This window comes from Labrus mixtus, chromosome 16 (genome assembly GCF_963584025.1).
Source record: "Labrus mixtus chromosome 16, fLabMix1.1, whole genome shotgun sequence".
Classification (NCBI taxonomy): Eukaryota; Metazoa; Chordata; class Actinopteri; order Labriformes; family Labridae; genus Labrus; species Labrus mixtus.
The window spans coordinates 1,289,023-1,312,841 of record NC_083627.1 but is presented as its reverse complement, the minus strand read 5'-3'; the positions used below and the strand labels follow the sequence as shown (position 1 = coordinate 1,312,841).

General features: G+C 42.0%; 2 protein-coding genes and 1 pseudogene across 2 annotated transcripts in view; 2 read left to right on the top strand and 1 right to left on the bottom strand.

Annotated features, from left to right (window-relative positions):
- Nucleotides 1-23,819, bottom strand: part of LOC132991113 (uncharacterized) — a 113,884-nt gene that overhangs the window by 4,572 nt on the left and 85,493 nt on the right. The gene's annotated exons all lie outside the window — the stretch shown is intronic.
- On the top strand, nucleotides 16-8,529 carry LOC132991101 (major histocompatibility complex class I-related gene protein-like; annotated as a pseudogene).
- Nucleotides 18,056-23,819, top strand: part of LOC132991134 (cortexin-2-like) — a 20,275-nt gene continuing 14,511 nt past the window's right edge. The window contains exon 1 of the mRNA XM_061059768.1: nucleotides 18,056-18,467. The gene's annotated coding sequence lies outside the window, so the exon portion shown is untranslated. The remainder of the gene's footprint in view (nucleotides 18,468-23,819) is intronic.

Below are 23,819 nucleotides of genomic sequence, written 5' to 3'. Positions count from 1 at the left end.
CTCCAAGGGCATTCAGCTGAAGACTTCACAGGTCACAATGAAGACTCTGGTGTTTGTGTCTCTCGTGGGATTATTCCTCCACGACACGACGGCAGGTGAGTTCAGATTCATTGAAGACGATTTAATGGAAAGAGGGAAATGTCGCATGTCTTTATAAACTGTTGGTAGAAATGAAAGCTTCATTTGATGTTTGTTCTCAGGACTGAAGCAGCTTGTTGAAATGTGAAAAGTGAACATTTAATTTGACGTTAGTAAATCCTGTTTGTTCACGTCCTCACACCCTGATACTTACAAGTGTTGTTGTGAGAAAGGCTATAAAAAGTGTCTGCTAGTTATCTTTTCCAAAAGACAACCCGAGAAATGATGAAGGCCCGGTTCATATGAACAGGACCATGAATGTTAAAATAGGATAGGAGAGGATAATACTTTATTGATCCCCAGAGGGGAAATTCGGGCGTTACAGCAGCACAGACAAGAAAGCTCAAAATACAAAATACACATTAAACAGAATAGATAAGATAAATAAAAATAAAAATAGGGAGTATAGTACAAAATGAATGAAGTTAACTATGCAGGGAATTGAGACAGTATTTGCAGAGAATGACAAGATAAAGTGACAAGTGATTAAAGTGACTTGGTATGATAAATAGTAAAGTAATGTAAAGAGCAGAGAGGCAGTGTTGTACCACAGTACTGCAGAGTGCAGTTATATAATATAATATAATATAATATAGTGAAATATGAACAATATAGTGTAATATAATGAAATGTTATATAATATAGACTAATATAATAATAAAATAAAATATATAGAATGTACAGTATATATGTATATATTGACCTAAATAATAATAATAATACAATGATAATAATGATAATAATGAAGCAGGTCATGTAGTGTTTTATGGGGGTGAAGTTTTGTGTCAGGATGGACTGTTATTGTTGTCATAGGCTGCTGTTGTACAGTCTTATGGCAGTGGGCACAAAGGAGCCTGAAGCGTTCTGTTTTGCACCTGGGGGAGAGGAGGCGTTGGCTGAAGGAGCTGCCCATCTGCCACAGCTCGTCATGTAGAGGGTGAGAGGAGTTATCCAGGATGGATAAGATTTTGTCCTTCATCCTCCTCTCAGCCACTGACTCCAAAGTGTCCAGATCAAGACCCACTACAGAGCGGGCCTTCCTCACCAGCTTGTTCAGCCTGTTTGCCTCACCAGTCTTGATGCCACCCCACCAGCACGCCACAGCAAAGAAGAGGGCGCTGGCCACCACAGACTGGTAGAAGGTCTTCAGGAGTCTGTTGCAGACACTGAACGATCTGAGTCTCCTCAGGAAGAACATCCTGCTCTGTCCCTTCCTGAAGAGGGCGTGAGAGTTGTGAGACCAGTCCAGTTTATTGTTGATGTGGAGTCCACCCTCTCCACTTCCTCCCCCTGGATGATGACTGGGGCAGGGGGCCTCTTCTTCTTCCGGTAGTCCACTACCACCTCCTTTGTTTTGCTGATGTTGAGCTTCAGACGAAAAGCAGCATAACTACAGTGAACACAGCAGATAGACTCTGATTCAGAAAGAAAAAGGAACAAAATGCCTTCAAAGTGTTTCACCTCTAAAACCATTAACAGAGCATTTAAATTGACTCTTTAAGTCGTTCATGACAGTTTAATGTTAGAAAAAGTGTTTTCTTATTAATGTAGTATAATTAATGTGGTATAAATACTTATTTCACTTGAATTAATTGTGATAATTAACATATAATCAGAGTGTCACAGTCATTAAAGTTCATTTTGTGAGGATCAAACTCAAATATGTGCTCAAAGAATCAGAAACATAATCAACCTCCTGACCCTCAAAATGAAGTTAATCTCGGTTTATTGTTTTACCTCTGAATATTTGTATATGAAATATGAATAAGCTCAAAGCTATTCCACAGATGATCTTCATCTTTTACATGTTTGTTTGTTGTTTAGTTGAGATCACATAAACCCTGAAGCTCCAACATTTAATTGAAGTCAAACATCAGACTGTTTAGTGGATCTAGAAACACATATCTGCTGATGTGAGCTTATTGCACATATTTAGTTTTCTGTGGTTATGTTGGCCGATAAGTGACAGAAAACAGTGAAGCAGCTTGAACATCATTTAGAAACAGAGTCTGCATTACAGAGTTTGTCCACCAGAGGGCAGTCACGACTTTATTCTCAAACTGAAACGTCACAGCTCAGTTTGTGTTTCCCACACAAAAATAAATAAATGGTTTTAATCTGTGAAAGTAAAAAAAAACATCCACAGCAGCCTCAACAATTCAGCATTAATAAGACTACAAAGTTTGTAGACTTTATTCAAAGTGGTTCCATTTATTCCTGCACAGATTTATCTAAAAGCTTTTTTGTTCTGAGCAGTGCATATTTTTCTAAAGAGCAGATTAAAAACAGAACAATGATCGACGTGCATTCAGAAAGCAGACAACATGCAGGATTCAGAAATGATCTGTCATTTAGTTTAAGTTCTTTAGTTTTTTCTAATTGAGTTTTTCTCCGCTGGCTGATTGTGCAGCTCCACTCAGTCTACACAGCTTCTTAAACTGTGCTCCATATACTGTTCAATAGTTTTTCTTTGTTGCTGTCCTCCGACACTGTCCTTTCAATACTCAAATAATAAAACCCGCCTACGTGAGGACTAGTCATGAGATGTCAAGAAGTCAATAAAAAATCCACTTAATGAAACATATCTGTCAGTGAAAGTCAGGGGCATGACTGCATCACTTGAATATTTGACTTGTTGAATAAATAATTTCAGTATAAAAACATTTTCTAACACTTGAATCAGAAATATCAGAATAAGAGTTCCAGGAGAACTTTTTCTTTTCATCTCTAAATTAATTTGAGTATTTAATGACTGCAGAGAGATGATCAGGTTTGGTTGAATGTACTGGAAGTGTTTTTTGATTCTGTGTGCTGGATAATAACTTTTGTTCAATGATGTAAAAAGTTTCAGATTAAACTGATGAAAACATTTTGTCCTTACAGAGATGCACTCTCTGAAGTATTTCCTCACGGCGTCTTCTGAAGTCCCAAACATCCCAGAGTTTGTGTCTGTTGGGATGGTTGATGATTTTCAGATAGATTACTACGACAGTAACACCAAGAGAACAGAACCCAAACAGGACTGGATGAACAGAGTCACAGAAGACAAAGCTGACTACTGGGAGTGGCTCACTGAGAGCTCAGTGGTTAGACAGCAGAGCTTCAAATTCAGCCTTGACAATTTAATGGAGCGCTACAGACAAACTGGAGGTTTGTTTATGATTCAATTTATACTGAAAAAAGATTATTCATAATTTGATCCTGTATTTTAGTGAACAGATGTTAACACACACACACACACACACACACACACACACACACAGTCAGTGTCGCTCAGACTAAAGAAGTCATTTAAAGATTTAATCTCAGCCTCTGAGAAGTTGTGATGGACTTGTTTGACTTTTTATTGACATTTAACAGATTCAAACATTTATTGATTGATTTAAAAAAAGCCGTTACATCATCAATAATAACAAGAATAATGAGTTAACGCTCTAAATATGTGGTATGAAACATATTGGATTGTATGAACTGGACCGTACTGATGTTCAGGTTCCATCCCAGATTCTACATGTGAATTATAAATGTAGATTAAATGAGATGAATGAAACTTGAACAGTGTTTGTACGTCATGATTCACTCATCAGGCTGAACAGTTCAGTCCATTCATTGATGAGATGATCCACAGAAAATGAAGGGACAATCATTTTGATCATGGACTCATTATTTCAGTCTCTTGAATCCAAAAGGTCCAAAATGTTTTTTCCAGTTTGTCAAATATGACAATTAGCTGCTTTGAGAAGTGTGGAGGAGTTTACACCACACACACAGACAGTACACATGGAGTCACTCTAAAGACAATGTTTTATCTCTTTTATTGTTTTAAACACAACATGAATGTTTTTAAAGAGTGTCTTATTGTTCCTGTAGGCTTCACTGATCACTGTCTCGTTTATTCTTCTGTTTTTATTAAGAATGTCAGACTTCAAAGTGCGTATTGGCACTTTAACACCACACTGCTGCACGATAAAGCTTTTAAGTCTGCACTGGAGTACTTTTGGGTCACTCACAGACAGCTGAAGTCTGATTTTAAAACCATTCAGCAGTGGTGGGACTTTGGAAAAAGTCAGATTAAACAGTTGTGTCAGCAGTACACTCGCAATGTCACCAGGGACATTACCAGATCTTTGAGAGATCTAGAGATTGAAGTGGTAGAACTACAGGGTTTAGTTGATGCCACAGGAAATCAGGGACATTTAGCTTCCCTCAAATCTAAAAAGTCGGCTTTAGCCAACCTGCTGGGCGTTAAAGCACAGGGGGCTCTGGTCAGGTCTCGGTTCCTGGATGTCACCCAGATGGATGCTCCGTCTCAGTTCTTTTTTGGTCTGGAGAAGAAAAGTGGACAGAAGAAGATCTTTCACTCTGTACGATCCAGCAGTGGACAATCGATCTCAGATTCTGCTGGGATCAGAAAACATGCACCTGGTTTTTATAAGGATCTGTACACGAGCAGGTTCGTTGATCGTCCAGAGGTGTGTGAGTCCTTCTACACCGGTCTTCCTCAAGTCAGCACTGAAGACAACACAGAGCTTGAGGCCCAGCTGTCTCTGTCTGAACTCTACTCTGCTGTCATGAGTCTGCAGAATGGAAAAGCTCCAGGTATTGATGGCCTTCCTGTTGACTTTTATAAAGTGTTTTGGTGTGTGCTGGGAGAGGATCTCCTGGAGGTTTTAAGAGACAGTTTGGAGAGGGGTCGTCTGCCTCTGAGCTGCAGGAGAGCAGTTATCACTCTGCTGCCAAAGAAAGGCGACCTTCAGGATCTAAAGAACTGGAGACCAGTATCATTACTTTGTACAGACTACAAAATCCTGTCTAAGGTCCTGGCATCCAGACTAAGGCAGGTGATGGGGTCGATCATCCACACAGACCAGACCTACTGTGTGCCCGGCAGGCTCATCAGTGATAACATCACTCTCATTCGGCATGTTTTGGAAGTCTCTGGTTCATTGGCTGTAGACACTGGTCTGATTTCACTAGACCAGGAAAAGGCTTTTGATCGGGTTGAACACCAGTATCTATGGCGGACTCTAACCGCCTTTGGGTTCAACCCATGTTTCTTAGCTAAGATCCAGGTTTTGTACCGTGACATTGCGAGTGTGCTAAAGATCAATGGAGGCCTGAGTGCTCCTTTTAGTGTACAGAGGGGGGTGAGGCAGGGCTGCTCTTTATCTGGGATGTTATATTCCTTAGCCATTGAACCCCTGCTTCACAGACTGAGGTCAGGTCTCTCTGGTGTTCGTTTTCCTGCCTCTGATGTCAGTTTTAAATTGTCAGTGTATGCTGATGACGTCATTGTTTTTGTCAACCAGCAGAGAGATATCGATGTTTTAAAAGAGACTGTGAATTTGTTTGGGTCGATATCTTCTGCCAAAGTGAACTGGCTGAAAAGTGAAGCACTGATGGTGGGAGAGAAGCTGAGGGGTCGGCTCAGTCTGCCTGGAGGCCTCTTTTGGAAGTCAGGAGGTTTTAAATACTTGGGAGTGTTTTTGGGGAATGAAACATTTGTTAGTAAAAACTGGGAGGGTGTTTTAGAAAAAGTAAAAGGACGTCTTGATAAATGGAGGTGGCTGTTGCCAAATATGTCTTTTAAAGGTTGTGTACTTGTGGCCAATAATCTTGTTTCCTCTGCCCTGTGGCACAGACTGACCTGTATCGACCCTCCGTCCTCTCTCCTGTGTAACATTCAAAGAGTGTTAGTTGATTTTTTTTGGGACAGGTTACACTGGATTCCTCAGAGTGTACTCTTCCTCCCTAAAGAGGAAGGAGGACATGGATTAGTCCACCTGGCCAGCAGGGGGGCTACTCTCCGCCTGCAGTTCCTCCAGAGACTACTCACTGGGCCTGCAGACCTGGTCTGGAGACCGCTGGCCTGCTGTCTTCTACAGCGGTTTGGAGAACTGGGGCTGAGCTCGTCTCTGTTTCTAATGGATTTACAGCAAGTGAACATTTCCTCTGTCACTGGATTTTATCGAAGTGTTTTTAACGTGTGGAGTCTGGTGAACAGGCAGAGACAGGGACACTCCCACTCTTTGTACTGGCTGCTTAAAGAGCCTGTACTGTTTGGAGGACGTTTTCATCTTCCTGACTGGGCTGGACCGAGCCTGTCCGGAAAGTTCTGCAGTGCCAGGATTTCCACTCTGGAGCAGGTGGTGGAGCTGACCGGACCTCAGCTGGACTGTCCTGCTGGTCTGGCTGCTGGTCTGGGGGTGAGGTCGACCAGAGTCGTTGATCGGTTGCTGAATCACTGGAGACATCAGCTGACAGGACGAGAGATGTCTCTGATGTCGGACTATGGGGACGGTTCTCTGCTGCCCGACCAAACTGACCCGTTTCCTGAGTTCAGTCTGTCTGCAGACCTGAAGGACTGTTCTGGTCCTCTACTGGCCGACGCTGCAGGAAAGACTTTTTACAGACTGATTGTTAAGACTTTGAATAAAAAGACACTGAACGCACGCAGTGACACCCCCTGGAGGACTTATTTGGGGCTAGTTCCTGAGTTTAGACCCTCCTGGGAGTCTTTATACAAACCCCCCTTGTGTAAGAGACATGCAGACCTCCAGTGGAGAATCCTGCATGGAATCATTGAACTCTTTTATCTCTGTAATGTGAATGTTGTTGATCAGTGTCCTTTCTGTGTGCACAGGGAGACGGTGTTTCACTGTTTTTTAGAGTGCAGTCGGCTGAAACCTCTGTTTGATCTTCTGGAGAAGGTTTTTACTGGTTTTAAAGAGTTTTTTACTAAGCAGGTTTTTATTTGTGGTTTTAAATACACTCGACAACACAAACACAAATGTCAGCTGATAAACTTTGTCCTTGGTCAGGCTAAGATGGCCGTGTACGTGAGTAGGAGGAGGAAGGTGGAGGAGCCAGACGATGTTGTTGATGTGAAGCTGTTGTTTGTAAAAATGTTAAAATCCAGGTTGTTTTTGGACTTCAGCTTCTACAGAGCAAATCAGGACCTGGAGACTTTCCAGTCAGTGTGGACTCATGACAGTGTGCTGTGCTCTGTAGAGCATGATCAGTTAGTTCATGTGCTGATGTAAAATCTGTTTATTTTGTGAATGTCATCTGTGAATTTTAGGAATGTATATTATTGTTGAACAGTAAGAAGACTGATAAATAAAGTTCTGTTTAAAAATCAAAAAATCTCTCCCTCTCTCTCTCCCTCTCTCTCCCTCTCTCCCTCCCTCCCTCTCTCTCTCTCTCCCTCTCTCTCTCTCTCTCTCTCTCGCTCTCTCTCTCTCTCTCCCTCTCTCTCTCTCTCTCTCTCTCTCTCAGGTGTTCACATTTACCAGGAGATGGTAGGCTGTGAGTGGGATGATGAGACTGGAGATGTTAATGGTTACCATCAGATTGGTTATGATGGAGAAGACTTCATAGCTCTGGACCTGAAGACAATGACGTGGGTCCCTGCACAACAACAGGCTGTCTTCACCAAACAGCAGTGGGAAACAGACAAAGCTCAGTTAAAGGCTTATAAGAACTACTTCACCAAGGATTGTCCTGACTGGCTGAAGAAGTATTTGAACTATGGGAGGAGCTCTCTGATGAGAACAGGTAGGATCAAATGACCTGATGGAGATGAATTCTGACAATGTTCATCTTCTTCTTTTCTTGTTTATCTTGTAATTGAACAATAAATATTTCTCACATGTTTCTATCACACATGCTCTGTCTTCATCTTTAAGCTTCCCCTTACCTTTCCCTTCATGTTAGATCTCTTTCTCTCTGCTGCTCATCGCTCTCTCTCAAAGTTTCTCTGTGTTTTTATTGTACTTTCTCTCTCTCCTCTTCTTCTTCTTCATCAATCCATCTGAACCCCCCTCACCTCTCTTCTTCTGTTTCTTCCCCTCTGACCCTCTCTTCTTTGAATTATACTTTAATAAGGTTGATTTTCATTGTTGACTCACTGGATTTTAAAGTCCCTTTTTTTACCAGTACATTTAAAAAGTGTCATCAAACATGAGTTGTAACAGTATTTAAGAGTAAATCCTGATAAAGAAACTATAATCTGTCTTCCTGTTTGTCCTCCAGACCTCCCCACAGTGTCTCTCCTCCAGAAGACTCCCTCCTCTCGGGTCACCTGCCACGCTACAGGTTTCTACCCCAACAGAGCCATGATGTTCTGGAGGAAAGACGGAGAGGAGCTTCACGAGGACGTGGACAAGGGAGAGATCCTCCCCAACCACCTTCCAGATCAGCGCTGACCTTCAACTGCCCTCTGATGACTGGGGGAAGTACGACTGTGTGTTTCAGCTCTCTGGTGTGAAGGAGGACATCGTCACCAAACTGGACAAACGAGAGATCAAGACCAACTCCGGTAAGACCTCGATGAGAAGTGATGAAAGAGAGGATTTGACTGTAACAGTCGTGTGATGGAGGGAAAGTTTAGTTGTGACTTTTTCTTTCTTTCAAACTCTTCAAATTGTAAAAGTATTCAGAAAAAGAGTTTAAAGGTTCAGCATTAAAGCGATGATAATGTTGACCTCTGGACCAAGAAGGAAACTTTTCCTGAGTTTTAAAGAGCACCAGCATGAAACCAAAACAAACTGCTGTTAGGCCACGCCTCCTCCATACTGAAGCCTCCGCTCTCCACCAGAGACACACCTCCAACCCCCCTCCCCTCACGTTAGCATGAAGCATGTGCGACATGTTACACATAAATACAGCAGAAATCAAGTATAGCTTAGGGCTGGGCCATTAATCGAGACCGACATTCAGAACCTCTAGTCGTTGTAAATGTAAACACTGCAGAAAAACTGTTTGACAGAAATGCAAGTTATTTATTTTGTACTGTTTCAGAGAAGTTCATTTCTTCTTTAAAACTAAAATGTGTCGTTTTAATTTCAAGCGATGCTTTGATTTCAGGTTGAAATATTCAATAAGTACCCTCAAAATAGTTCATCAGATATGCACTATATCAGTGGTACTCAAACTATGGTACGCGTACCAGCGGTGGTACACGGGCTCCCTGTGGTGGTACGCAAAGAAATCTCCACAATATTTAAAACACAATATTTGTCGTACTCTTATCTTATCTGTCTTGTATCTATTGGGTTGTATTTATATCAAATGTGTTTCCCCCTCTAAATTAATCTAGTTTTCGCAACAAACAAATTTAATCTGCTCAAATTATGCTCGCACGCGCACAGACATAAACAACAACAGGAGTACGCCTCACGTTTTGAAAAGTTCCACTCGATATTCCGTTATAGTTCAGTCCTGAATCAACAGAAAGCAGCTGTAGGCCTACATTAACAGATATTCTGTTATTTATTGGAGTTCAGCACACAATCGGCAGCATCAGCTGTACATTTACATTTTTAAAACGGAGCCAGGAGAATCTTCAGTTTTGATGCATGTACGGACAGTGGAACTTATCGCTCCCCCTCCCTCTATCTATCTCTCTCTCTCTCTCGCTCTGAAGCTGATGTGATTCTGCTTGTTTGCTGTCTTAACACTCCACAGGAGTCGAGAGGGATTCTTTTTTAAAAAGGCAGTTTTGCTATGTTGAACGCAGAGACTTATAATACAGCAGCTCTGGTTGCAGGGAGCCTGCAGAGCGCGTGCTCTCTCTCCCCCGTGCTCTCTCTCTCTCTCTCAGGCACGCAGCAATTTTATGAATAAATGAAAAACTAAATAAGAACCGGTCGGAAATATACTTGGGCCCAGGTATCGTCTTTGTGTGGGAAACACTGGAGATTAAATATTTTCAAACAGGTTGTTGGTATAAAGTTGTCATTTTTATTGTGCTGCACTTTTTTTTTGATTTGGGCAAATGTCAGAGTTGTGTGGAGTTAAAGTGCCAGTTCTAGCGCTAGCCCTTATTAGTCCTATAGTGTGGCTGCCAACAGTCAATAATAAATAATATTATTTTTATGAATATATTTGCCTTCTGCATAAAATGTGTGTAGAAAAAGGCCTACAGTGTATTTTAACATCTACCATAATGGTGGTACTTGGAGAGCCAAATATTTTCGGAGGTGGTACGTAGTCTAAAAAGTTTGACAACCACTGACCTATATCATTAGAAAACATATCTCAGCTTTAATAGAGGAGCATATTTACAGTAGAGACCATGTCAGCGACCTACGAGGGCAAAAAACAAAAACAAATGGATCATTCATTAATTTTAATTGAGTCAAAATGTTCAATTAATTGTGATATAGATTTTAGGACGAATCGCCCAGCCCCAGTTTATCCTGTGTAAATGTGTCTCTGAGTCATGACTGTCTACAATGAGGGAGAAGCTCGAGTCCCGCTGGCTGTGTTGTTGGGTTTGGGTCAGAGTCATGTTTACATGGACGGGACGGCCGGCTCCTCCCCTTGTGTATAAAAGCTGTTTTAGTCAAGAACTAGAGAGAAGAAGAAGAACATACTCACTGATTATTTGGATGTTAGTAAGAGTTTTTAGATCACGCTCATTCTGTGTCAGTTTACATGAAATGTGAAGCTACGAGCTAACTAAAGAGCGCTAACACTAGCATGCTAACACAACAATGTGAAGCTATGAGCTAACTAAAGAGCGCTAACATTAGCATGCTAACACAACAATGTGAAGCTATGAGCTAACTAAAGAGCGCTAACATTAGCATGCTACCACAAAAATGCAGGATATAGCTAATGTGAAGCTACGAGCTAACTAAAGAGCGCTAACATTAGCATGCTAACACAACAATGTGAAGCTATGAGCTAACTAAAGAGCGCTAACATTAGCATGCTACCACAAAAATGCAGGATACAGCTAATGTGAAGCTACGATCTAACTAAAGAGCGCTAACATTAGCATGCTAACACAACAATGTGAAGCTACGAGCTAACTAAAGAGCGCTAACATTAGCATGCTAACACAACAATGTGAAGCTATGAGCTAACTAAAGAGCGCTAACATTAGCATGCTAACACAACAATGTGAAGCTATGAGCTAACTAAAGAGCGCTAACATTAGCATGCTAACACAACAATGTGAAGCTATGAGCTAACTAAAGAGCGCTAACATTAGCACGCTAACACAATAATGTGAAGCTATGAGCTAACTAAAGAGCGCTAACATTAGCATGCTACCACAAAAATGCAGGATACAGCTAATGTGAAGCTACGAGCTAACTAAAGAGCGCTAACATTAGCATGCTAACACAACAATGCAGGACACAGCTAATGTGAAGCTACGAGCTAACTAAAGAGCACTAACATTAGCATGCTAACACAACAATGCAGGACACAGGTGATAGCAATTTTTGTCCACAGCTTGACTCCTTCGTGTGAACGTGAGGGGAGGGGGGTTGGAGGTGTTTCGCTAGAGGATGAATGGATGAATCAAACATAGATACAGGATTTATTTACAGTGGAGATTCAAATGAAGAGCAGCAGGACAAACAGTGTTTATTTACAGGAGGATGATTGTCTGCTTGGCACATGTTCTCCTCCTCTAACCTGCTTCATCTGCACAGGTTGTAACTGTGGTTTGTTGATTTGTGCTCAACAGTGAATCCCATGAACCCCGTCATCCCCATGAACCCCGTAATCCCCATGAACACCGTCATCCCCATCATCGCCATCGTCGCTGCACTCGTTCTTCTCGTCCTCGCTGTCATTGGATACAAGAAATACAGAGGCAGAAGGGGGGGGGCTGGTGTAGACGGAGCACTGAGGAAATGCTACTTTCAAAATCATGCTAGTTCTCAAAAATTACCAACCCTGCCTTAAAGCTGAAAAAACGTTATCGATTCATCATTTACTTCATATATTTACTTTTTCTTTTATTATCACTTAATCTTTTTATCATATTCATTCATATGTCATATAGTCGCTACGACTTTTGGTTTTTGGCTTTTATATTTCCTGTCAATCCTGCACACACCCGCGAGTGCCTATGCACCTGTGAGGTCAGGATAAGTGTGCCATACTTTGAGCAAAACCACATACGAGCTCGTAGGCATATAGCATTTCTGCGAATCTGCCTGGTTCACGGTCTTCAAGCTAAAACCACATGTGAACTTGGTATCACCTGTGGATGTATCTCGTTTCTGCGAATCTGCATTGTTGAGGTTTTACAGAATCTTGAAAAAAAAGAGACAGTTTGACTAAAAAAAGGCTGTAGAAAAGCTGATCGGGGTTCTTTTTTACTTTTCTAAAGGACTCCACGTCATTCTGACTTTTGCATCCCCATTTTGGGACTTAGTCTGAGACCGAGATCTTTTAAAACCTCAAGTGTCTACACTCTCGGGTTTAGACTTTGGTCTTTGTGTTTTGCTTTTACTTTTTACATTTTCATATTTTTACTTTTACTGTTTTGTATTTGCATTTAGAATATCATTTGGGGGCGCTAGTGGCGCAGTGGTTTGTGCGCGCGCCCCATGTATGGAGGCATTGCTCCTCCAAGTGGGTGGCCCAGGTTCAAATCCCACCTGTGTCTCCTTTCCCGCATGTCATTCCCTACTCTCTCTCCCTGATTTCCGACTCTATCCACTGTCCTGTCTCTCCATTAAAAGCAAAAAAATAAATCTCATTTGAAGTTTTTTAATACATTTTCGGAAACTTTTTGACCCTGGAAGGTAAGCTTGAGCAGTCACACCACGGCACACTTCTACTGACTTTTACTACACACCTCATACACACCTTACATCCTAGCGGGGAGAGATTACAGTTATTCCCTCTCCGGGGGGTAATCTAGAGTCCTATACCAGGGGTTATTCTTGAATCTAATTATTCTAGAAATGAATGTTAGGCAGATAATCCTAGGGCTGTGATTATAACAAGTCCTCTCTCCTCCAAAGGGTGGTAGCGGAGTAATTTTACATAGCTCCAGGTACTAGGAAAGAGTAGACTAGCGGCTGGTAGGGAGTGAGCTCTCACTTAGTTCTGGGTAGTCTAGTTAACTAATGGGTGGTGGGCTTCCGTTAGCTATAGTAAAGTTATTCACCCCTTTTTGCATGTCCAGGACATGCTACAAAATGCAGAGGTTATGTTCACTTCTTATATACAGTCTGCAATAAACTCAGGTGTTGATCAGCAGTGAGAATGACGAGCTTCTGTCAGAAAGAGTTCAAATCTTTATTAAGACAAAAATATAAAAGTTGTATTTAGATAAAAGAACTCTTATAAAGCTTTGTTTGTGTGATATAGTGATATATCTTAAAATGTTATGTTGTATCACTTTAAATAAAGATCTTCTCAAACCATGAGTGAGGACTGAAGCAGAGTTTACTCAGCACTAAAAGCAGAGCAAAATGAAACACAGCATCAGGTGTTCAAACATCAACAAAGGTGTCACATTTCTCTTGTTCCAGCAGTTTTCAGCGTACAAAGCTCCAAACTAGTTCAGGATCATTTAACCTGTCAGATAAAGCTGGATCTGTAAAGTGTGATCTGATGTTATTTCATTCAAACCATCTTTTGTGTGTCAGTGATTGTCCTGACAGTCGGCCTAATCTGTGCTAAGACCTGTGTGTAGACCTCTACTGAAGAGTTATACACAACACATTGTAACAGTCAGAATATATTCATAGTAGTACCAAATAGTGCCACAAGGTGGTGTCTCTGTTATGTGGGTGGGTGAGAAAGTCTATCTATGACAGTCATCTTGTATGTCGATGATGAGAGGACTCTCAAAAACTCTAGTGATGAGTTGGTGCAGGATAATTGCCTATTTTTACCTGTCATGTGTGATCAGGATATATAGTGCCGTGCTGACCTGGCTTTGTATGGTCCATTTAGTAAAACAGAATAAAAGTGCCGTGTGGAATTCCCCAACTTTGTCGTCTGTCTAACTGATGCTAACCAGCTATCCCGGGACTTATTGCCAACTAGCTACACCTCCTGTACCAGCAGCATTACAAGATGCAGAAAGTGATAAAACAAAGAAAATGATAAGAACTTCAAAAAGGTATAAGACGTCCTCCTTCATCTGATTTAATAACATTATTGAATGTTATGATTGTGCACACGTGTATTTAAATATCTGATAATCACAGACCACATTGAGTTACTGCAGGACAGGAGAGCACCTCACCACATTTACTCACTATAACTTATATTAAACTATATTTATATCTGGATTAGGACTTTTTATTAAATCCCAGAGCAGCCATACAGAACAAAAGCACAACAAGACTCAACTACATCCCTACAAACTCCAGATTATCCCTGTATCTGACCTTTAAACTCTCACAAATGTATACACTTGTTCTTAAAACTTCACATTAACCAACAAAATATATAAAAATAATCTGATCATCTGAAGGTTTAACACTACTGTGATAAATAAATAAACACATAGACGAACACCATCTCCTCCTCAACACAAAAAAAAAAACAAATGAGATGGTGTTCGACCCTCGGCCTCTTGGCGACCACTCACCAGTGGTCATCCATGATCACACCATAACACAAGTAGAGTCCTACAAATATCTCGGCATCCACATAGACAATAAACTAGTGTGGAAGGCCCAGGTGGAAGCTGTCTGCTCCAGAGTGCAGCAGAGGCTTCACTTTCTGAGAAGACTCAGGACCTTTGGTGTGTCCCGGGAAGTGCAGCTTCTCTTCTACCATGCAGTAGTAGAGAGCCTCCTACGATATGGTATCTCTGCATGGTTTGGAAATTTGACCGTTCAGTCAAAGGCCCAAATCAACAGACTCACAAAGACAGCCATGAAAATCATGGGAGTTCATCAACACCCTAGCCTCCAAGACATCTTTCAACAAACCATAATCAGACAGGCACAAAAAATAATCTCAGACCCATCTCATGTTCTTCACCCTGAGTACCAGCTCCTCCCCTCAGGCAGACGATACAGGGTACCCCGAGGGAGGAACAACCGTTTCAGAAATACCTTTGTTCCCTTGTCCATCAAAGCCCTCAACAGTACCTAAGCTGTAATGTGTGTGTGCATGTATGAGGTGGTGTGAGTGTGTGTGTGAAGATGTGTAGATGTACCTGCACTGTTATCACTTTTCATAACTATTACATATTTATGGTTTTAGTAATTCACTTGTATGGCATTTTATGATTATTTAACTGACATGTTTTACCGACAAATGAATGTATTTTGTTATTTTTTGTTACTGCATCAGAGCTCTGTGAAGTCCAAGACAAATTTCCCACTGGGACAATAAAGTTAATCTTAATCTTAATCTAAAGTCCTGCGTGTCTCCCAATGCTCTGTCATGGGCTGAAACAAGCGGAGTTAACTTCCCCTTTCATTCACAACCTGTCTGAGTCATTGTATAAAGTTTTGCATACAAAAACACAGAGAAGAATTTCAGAGGGAAAAGGGTTCTCAGCCTTACCATCTCTGACATCTGGTGGTCAAACAGAAGAACTGCACAGTAGTAGCATCATGCAGCACATTTTAAAGCTACAAGCAGTCGGCCTAAAGAGAGAAACAACAGATGCAAAATAAAAAAAACATGACGTGACAGCAACTGTTTGAAAAAGCAAAAGACCAAAACAAGAAAGGAGAAGTTTATTTGTGTCTCACTTTAAAGCCTCCATACACCCACTGGAGGCTTTTATTAGACCTCGGCTGATTTGTTCATGGTATTTTTTATTATTCCAGAAACTTCAATTCTGCACATTCTGTTAAGCTGGTTTCACACTATAGGGACCCGGGCCGGTGTCATCCTCTGAGCTGCACAGTAGATATGGAAGTAGGAAGAGGGTCGTTGTTAGCATCTCAGAAATAACAAAAAAACATCCACAGTTAGCAGGATGGACTCAGCCTTTGAGTGGTTGCCATAGTTACTTCTTCTTCTTTCTGCTTATTGGCGGGTTTGCAAACCAACTATGAGCAAACCGCCCCCTGCTGTATCAGACTGTGAACATACTGGAGTGTACTCGGGCACAGAGACCCTTAAAGAGAAGGGTCAGAGGAGCCAGGAAATTGTTGCCTGGTGTATAAAAGATTAATTTAAAATATGGTTATAAAAGTATGAACAAGTAGTTAACAGGTGTTTTTGTTTTGTATTTATTAAAATAAACCAGAAGGTAAAATGAAGAGTGAAATCACCGCAGATACTTTTATTGGTCTTAAATTAAAAACACTTCAGTCAATTCAGCTCAACATCTGTCTGAGTCAAAACCACGCGAAGACAGGCTCTTTGTCATCTGCATCAGGTAGTTCACACACCAGAGGAAGTGATAATTACTGCTCACACACACACACACACACACACACACACACACACACACACACACACACACACACACACACACACACACACACACACACACTGTGATTATCTCAGTTCTTGTTACAGCTGCTGTGATGATGCCTTCATGACACATGACTGCAGGATTTAACATTTACATCCTGCAGTAACACAGCTGTGTGTGTGTGTGTGTGTGTGTGTGTGTGTGTGTGTGTGTGTGTGTGTGTGTGTGTGTGTTTGGGATAATTGAAGGTTTGCAGTGATTATGTTACACCCCTGTACAGCGTACTGTAAGGGGAGAAATAAAGAAGAAAGAAACAAACACGTTGTTGCTGGCTTTCATTCAATGGTGTAATAAATAATATACAATAACACATCATATTATCATTGTACAGTATTATACACTTGGATGAACATACATGCACTGTTTAATACCTTTACATCTGTCATATGACAGGCTAGTATTTCTCAATATTGTATAATCTACTGCTTGTTTTATGTAAACACATTTAACTCTTTCTTAGTTGCTTTAGTAGTTATACACATACACACTTGCAGAGTGATATTTCTTTAAACTGTACCATGTAACTGTAATTGTTCAACTGACCGATACAACTTAAATAACACACTCTCAGTAGACGCAGTACACCTGTCTCTATCGCTCTCTGTCTGTGTGATTCAAGCTAGCATGCACGCATCACGGCAAACACATTCATGCTTAACCCGCTTCATAAACATACTGAAATTACTTTGTATACAGAAAACATATCACTAACTTGTTCCCGGAAACTTACAACACATAGATACTTGGTTTTATTCACTTTTAACCAGTATTCTTACCTGTAAGGGGAGAAATAAAGAAGAAACAAACACGTTGTTGCTGGCTTTCATTCAATGGTGTAATGAATGACGCTCAGACAACACTGGCGTAAAACCGGAAGTGTAAAACAATAACAAAAGCTTAAGACCAAACCAATCAATTACCGATATGCTTTTAAACTTAACCTTAGCAACATGAATTAACATTAAATTATAACTAGCTAGTTTTTAAAGGATATACAACATTTTAGAAAGACACTAGTTTTAACATGTATTATTAATTTAACTTAGTGCACAATCTTACATCCATTACAATTACATTGACTCCTCCTTCCTTTAAAAAAAAAAAAACACCAACAGAGAATTGAGTTATTTCAGTGGTATGAAGAACAAGAAAGGATCTAAGAACAGATTTTGTTTTTATATTCAAACCTGAAAAACAATTAATTTGATACCGCAAGTGGACACACATAACACAAAACAACTTCAAATAGATAAAAAAAAAGTAAATATGAATGTTTGAAGCCTGAGTGTCGCCCCCCGTCTGTTCCTGCAGGGGGCGCTGGAGTCCCATCGATGGCGGTCTCCATGCTGGAAATGCTGTCTCAGTCTAACTTTCAGTCAACCTAACGACAGGCTGAGAGCTGGAGCTGAGGCGGGTTTTAAACCTCCTGACAAACCGTTACACCGCGCCCACCTGTCAATCAGGTCAGCTACACGCCTTCTTGTGAATAACTCTTATCCTTCATCAAACCAAAACTGATGAGTCATCAAAACATTCACCCCCCGTACAGTGTGTGTCCATCGAGACATGAGCTAATCACACCTATTTGGTTTTTTGAACCAGGCTGTAAACTTCCATGTAAACAAAAAGGGACTCCTCTCTGTCCGTCACTAGGTCTCCCAGTTGCTCCCCCCCACCCCCCCCCCCCCCCCCCCACCCCTCCACTCTCCATCATCATCTTCTTTCCCCAATGAGCTCGGGTCCATCACTATAGCAACTGGTTACCACAGGCAACGAGACACAGCCAGCGCCAGGCAGCATCCTCCTCACATCCTTGTTGTCGGCGGCAGAGCGGAGAAATAGAGAAGGAGAGAGAGAGAGAAGGCGCGGAAGAGGAAACACAGCAGAGGAAAACGCTTCTTCTTCTTCTTTCTTCTTCTTCTTCTTCTTTAAATCCGTCAAAATAAAGTAAAAAAAAAAAAAAAAAGCAAACGTCCAATCAGGTGGCTGTATTTTGTGAGAGGAGTTTTTTCTGCTTCGCCTTCTGAGAGGAGCGCAGAGGAGGAGAGGATGGTGACAACTTGTTCCTCCTGGAAAGTGCTGGTGTGCAGGTGGGGGACCCTGACGCTGCTGCAGGGTGAGTCCCAGCTGATCTTTACGTTTCATTTTTGCCCTGGATCTCGTCTGCCAGGGGTCCATGCTGTGAGGGTTCAGGGTGGTGCAGCGAGGTGAGCCGTGTCTCAGACCTGTGTTTGTGTGCGTGAGTGAAGGCGAGTGAAAAACTGCTTTTTCTGTTCTCAAAACGCTGTCTTTGAGATCCTTAAGGTTTATTTTACTACAGCTGAAGCAACCTGTTGTGTTCCTACAGACTGATCAGTTCATCATTATTTATTTTACTGAGAATCTTCTGAGCACAAAGTAACTGCATGGAACCAGTTTGAAGGTCTGAGCAGCATTTAGACCGTCAGTGTTCCCTCCGTGTAAAGGTCAGAACGGTCATAATGAAGCTGAATCACATCACAGTTTCTATTAGTTAGGACACTTTTGTTTACACACACAAAAAAATACAACTTCAAGGAGACACTTTTTGGTGTTTTCACACCTGCAACAAACTCCGGAAAACGTCCTGAAGATTTTGGGTTGAGCTGCATGTGTGAACGCAAACAGACGACTTTTTCCTGCCAGCCGAGCTCCTACTTAAAATATTCCTGGTGAAGGCACGGTGAGCTGATGTGAGAACGCAGAAGGAGATGTTCAGAGAAGATTAACCTGGAGTGCGTAGGTGGGGGTGGGGGTGGTGACGTTTGCATCCTGCAACCGGTGCATGACCACAGACTGTATGCAGGCGCCCGGTGTGATCTCTGTGCATGTTATGAAACTGCTTCAGCATCATTCTCACCATTCTCCACTCGTTTGTTTATATTGTGAATGTGTCATTAATATTGAAGCATAAATTGTCATCTGAGTGTTTGACTCTGTTCATTTTTGTTGGACTCTGTTGCTTTGTCCACTACTCCTGCGTTGTCCTGAGACCCTCCCTCCATCCCGTCCTGCAGGGAGAGTCTCCCGCTGTGATGTGCATGTGTGAACAAACAACGAAGATTTCAGGGGCAGGTTGCCTGAAATTTTCTGGAAATGTCCGGCAGTCTGCACAGACGATACTGGTGAACAGAGAAAACAAAATGAAGCAGTTAAATTACGTGCACAGAGATCACACCAGTCTGTGGTTGTGAACGGGTTGCAGGACATACAGTATATGTACTGTATGTCCACACACACACACACACACACACACACACACATACACACACACACACACACACACACACACACTCACATCAGCTCACTCTGACTTCCAGAGGGATATTTTTTCTATGAAGTTGAAGAGTAAGTTCAGCTGTTTGCATTCACACAGCTCAACGTGATCATTTCAGGAAGCTTTCAAGAGTTGTGTGCATGTGTGAAATCCACAATAAAGACATTTTGGCCGAATTTAGAAAACATGTGTGAATTGCCCCCCGCACTGATCCACAACCTCTCCATCCCAGCTCTGATGTTTATTTGTATTTTGAAGAGAGAGATGGAGGGTTCCAGTCGGACTCCCTCTACATTGGTGTATTTGTTGTGCATCTGTTATTGTAAAGTTTTTCCTCTGACCCCCGTGTTGTTATCCTCAGACGAGTCGTGTGTATTCTTAAATGTTTCATGAAATGTGTTCTCGTGCAGAGTCTCAGCCGTTTTAAGTGCCAGAGCTCGCCTCCCACGTGCAAATGTTCCACAGAAACAACTTCCCTCCGACACTGCATCGCTTATTCCATCACTTTGCACTTTTGTCCGTTTCTGTACTCTGAACTTTACAGTCTGCTGTGTTTGGTTCTGCTCCTGTGTGCGCTGTGACGCAGCTTAGACTGATACATCTTCAGCTGAGGAACTCAAACAGGGGGATAGGAAACCTCTGTGCAGGTCCAGACTGACGCCTTGTAAAGCTCACGGGTCTCATTTATAAAACGTAGAATCCAGACTCAAAGATAGAGGCAGGAGGCTTTTTCTAGAAAATAAAATATAGATTTATACAAAAGTAATGCATGATGTTTTCTGTTCTGCAGTATGATCCTCCCCGCTCGTTAGTTCAGATTGTGATTCTGTTGGACTACACATTAGCTGTTTTCATACCAAACACTTCTGGGGACTTTTTTAAGAGGAACCATCCACTGGGAAGTTCTGTGAGACGCCATGGGGACTTTTTATCTGCAGTCTGCATTCGCACCGCTGTGTTACAGACTCTGAAGCAGGAAAATGTTCCTCTAAACGGGGTGTTAGGAACTAAAACAGTTCATAGTTCCTGCAGTGCGGAGTGAATAAAAAAAGGGGGGGGGGTTCCAACGGCTCTTAGAAATATGAAAAAGTTTCTGCAGTCCCAAAAACGCCTGATGATATGAAGACAGGGGTGCTGCTTGTCAACAGGCCCCAGACCAGGAAGGGGGCCCCAGAGGGCTGACCCATTTTGGACCAAGATGCAACCCAAAAAGTGCAAATTTTGCAATGACAGTGGGAAACCTCCCAAAGGCGGCCCCATCTGAACAAATTCAGCCTCTATGCCCTGGGAGGGCCCCCGAAATAACTTTTGCCTAAGGCCCCAACAGACCCTAGAATCCCCACTGCATTTAGACAAATATTGTCATTATAGACTCGTAGAGTGGACTCTGTTGCTTCGTCCGCTTCTTCTGCATGGTCTTACCTCAGGAGACCCCCCCGCCCCCCCTCCCGTCTGACAGGGATAGTCAACTGCTGTGAGGTGCCTATGTGAACGACCAGATCAGGAGAATATCCGGAGCAGTCCTGCTGATGTTAGCAGGGACGGAACATTCTATAAAATGTTGAACTGCTCCTTTAAATAGTCAAATCCACATGTTTGGTTGTGTTTCTGCTAACTGGTGTAACAGCTGATCTGAGACCTGGTTCTTAATGTTTGTGGGAGTCGAATTACGTCTCCTCTTCCCTCTTCTTCTCGCCATCAGAGTTTAAAACAACAAGCCGACTGTAAACAGGAGGCGTGCCGCTGTGACTCCAAATCTGTCGACACATTTCATCCAAAAAAAAAAAAACATCGACGGGGCGTTCTGCACGCGCTCAGTACACACCTGAGAGTGAAGCTGTCAGAGTATTTATATCCACATCGACCTGTTTTAACTTCATTTATATTTAGACCTCTTATCAGATGATCACAGAGCAGAGGATGGAAATAACTTCAATTACATCCGACACCGAGACGGATATAACAACAGGAACTGTTCAGCCATAAAATACTGCTGACTAATCAAAAAAAAACAAGATATAAATCAGTTCATGTCGGCAGGTTTTTGGGATATTATGGAACAATTACCCGTGTGTGTTCCTGAAGCTCAAAACACATTTACTAAAGAAAAACTTTTAATTAGAAAAACCAGAACGAGGCCGACTCCGGCGTCTCCGTGGCTGTACCCGCCTTTTAACCCTTTAATGTATTTTACTTTTGTTTAAAGTCAACTTCATCTGACATTAAGTCGGGTTGCTGTGAAGCCCCCTTTCTTTGCTCTCTGACATCATTCCTGTTAAAGGCAGGGATAGTAATTTAAAAAAAAACTAGCATGATTTTGAAAGTAGCATTCCCTCAGTGCTCCTTCTGCACCCTCTCCCCTCAGTGCTCCCTCATAAGCCACGCCCCCTCACAGCTCATCTCTGTCATTGTGTAGAAACTACGTCGTCTCATGTCTCATTCAGCAGTCAGTAAACTCACAGTATAAACTCCTAAAGTCATCGGTGACGAGCTCTGAGTGTGAACTAGAGCACGCAAGAGGTAGAGAGCGAGCAGGGAGACAGGGAGGCGTCTGATTGGTTCATCAGATTGGTACCACGTGGCAGACATTGGTTGAAGTTTTTACAGACTTACAAACTGATACAGATGACGGATTTTCTTTGTTTTCTTTTTCAGAGAACCTGAGTTATTAATGTCTGTCAGGACCTAAAGACAATTTACACCAGAATCTTTAAAAAGTGGATCTGGAGGAAATGACCGACCCTGACTTTAAGGTTAAGAGAATATTCACTTTCATAGTTTCTGATTGGTCCTGTCTCTGCACGAGCATATTGGTTAAGAACATGTGCGATTTATGAACAATGACTGTTGATAAATGAGAGCCCGTGTCTTCAGATAGTCGACTGTACTGATGTGTTCACTGCAGACAGGAGCCGCTAAACGCACACTCAGCTCACTCTGTTTATGGAGACTGAATGTGAAGAACTCCGCGGGGAGAAGTCGACGGGTGTTTGGCCTCTCAGTGACATCTCACACTCAAGAACGGTCTGCTTTCTGTCTGTGACACATGAGAAACCTCGCAGCTTCTTCTTCTTCTGTGGTGTTTAAAATGCTGCTAAATTCAAACGAGGCAGAAACACATTCAGTTCACCCCCCCCCCCTCTCTCCTCTGTGGTCAGTGACAGTCTCTCATTCGTTGAAGCCCAGCGGTCCACCTGCTTAGGAGACTTATTGACGAGCTGTCAGGCATCGCCGTGGCAACGATCACTTTCCCTCGTTAGGAGCACATACAGTGTTCGTGTTGTTGTACGGACAGCAGGAGGTTCGGTTAGATCGATGCCAGGACTCGATGTTCAATCACACGCAATGAGTCTGATTTACATTTAACCTGAAAACACAAAACACACACTTCACGTGTGTGTGTGTGTGTGTGTGTGTGAGCGTGTGTGTGTGTGTGTGTGTGTGTGTGTGTGTGTGTTTGTATTAGTTTAAGAGAACACAGAGCATTCACTGGATTTGTAGTCTTGATGTAAGTTAATGATTCAGCCCCCCGTACTGGTATAAAGAAACTGGAAACATGATTGTGTTGCAGCCTGTTAGGGCGGAGAATGATTCACATGTTTACTTTATTTAAATGTTTTGATTATGATTGACAGTTGAGCATGTTGATCTTTCCTGTGAGGAATAAATCTTTCTAACATTTATAAAGTGATTAAGTATAATATAAATATACAGTTTATGGTTTACTGAGGTAAAACTAGGAGGGAGGAGGACGCACCCAACATGCAGCCTGCAGTCGACATGCAGTCACAATATAGCTGACACGCCGCTGACACGCCGCTGACGCGCAGCCTTTGCGCCATCATGCATCTGACGAGCAGTCAACATGTAACCAACACAGAAAATAGGCAGTAAGTTGGCAGCTGACACCCAGCCAACTCACAGCAGAGATGTCGCTGACAAGCATTCAACAAGCAGCTAACATGTAGCCAACATGCTGCTAACATGCTGCTAACATGTAGCTAACATGTAGCTAACATGTAGCTAACATGCTGCCTATACTCACTTCATTCCCTTCAGTTAAACTACACCTTTAGACAACATGCTTTTGCTTTTTCTGTAAATCTTTGATATTGAATAATAAGTTTTAACCTTTTATAGAAACAAACAGTGAAACATTTTAAAAACAGATAA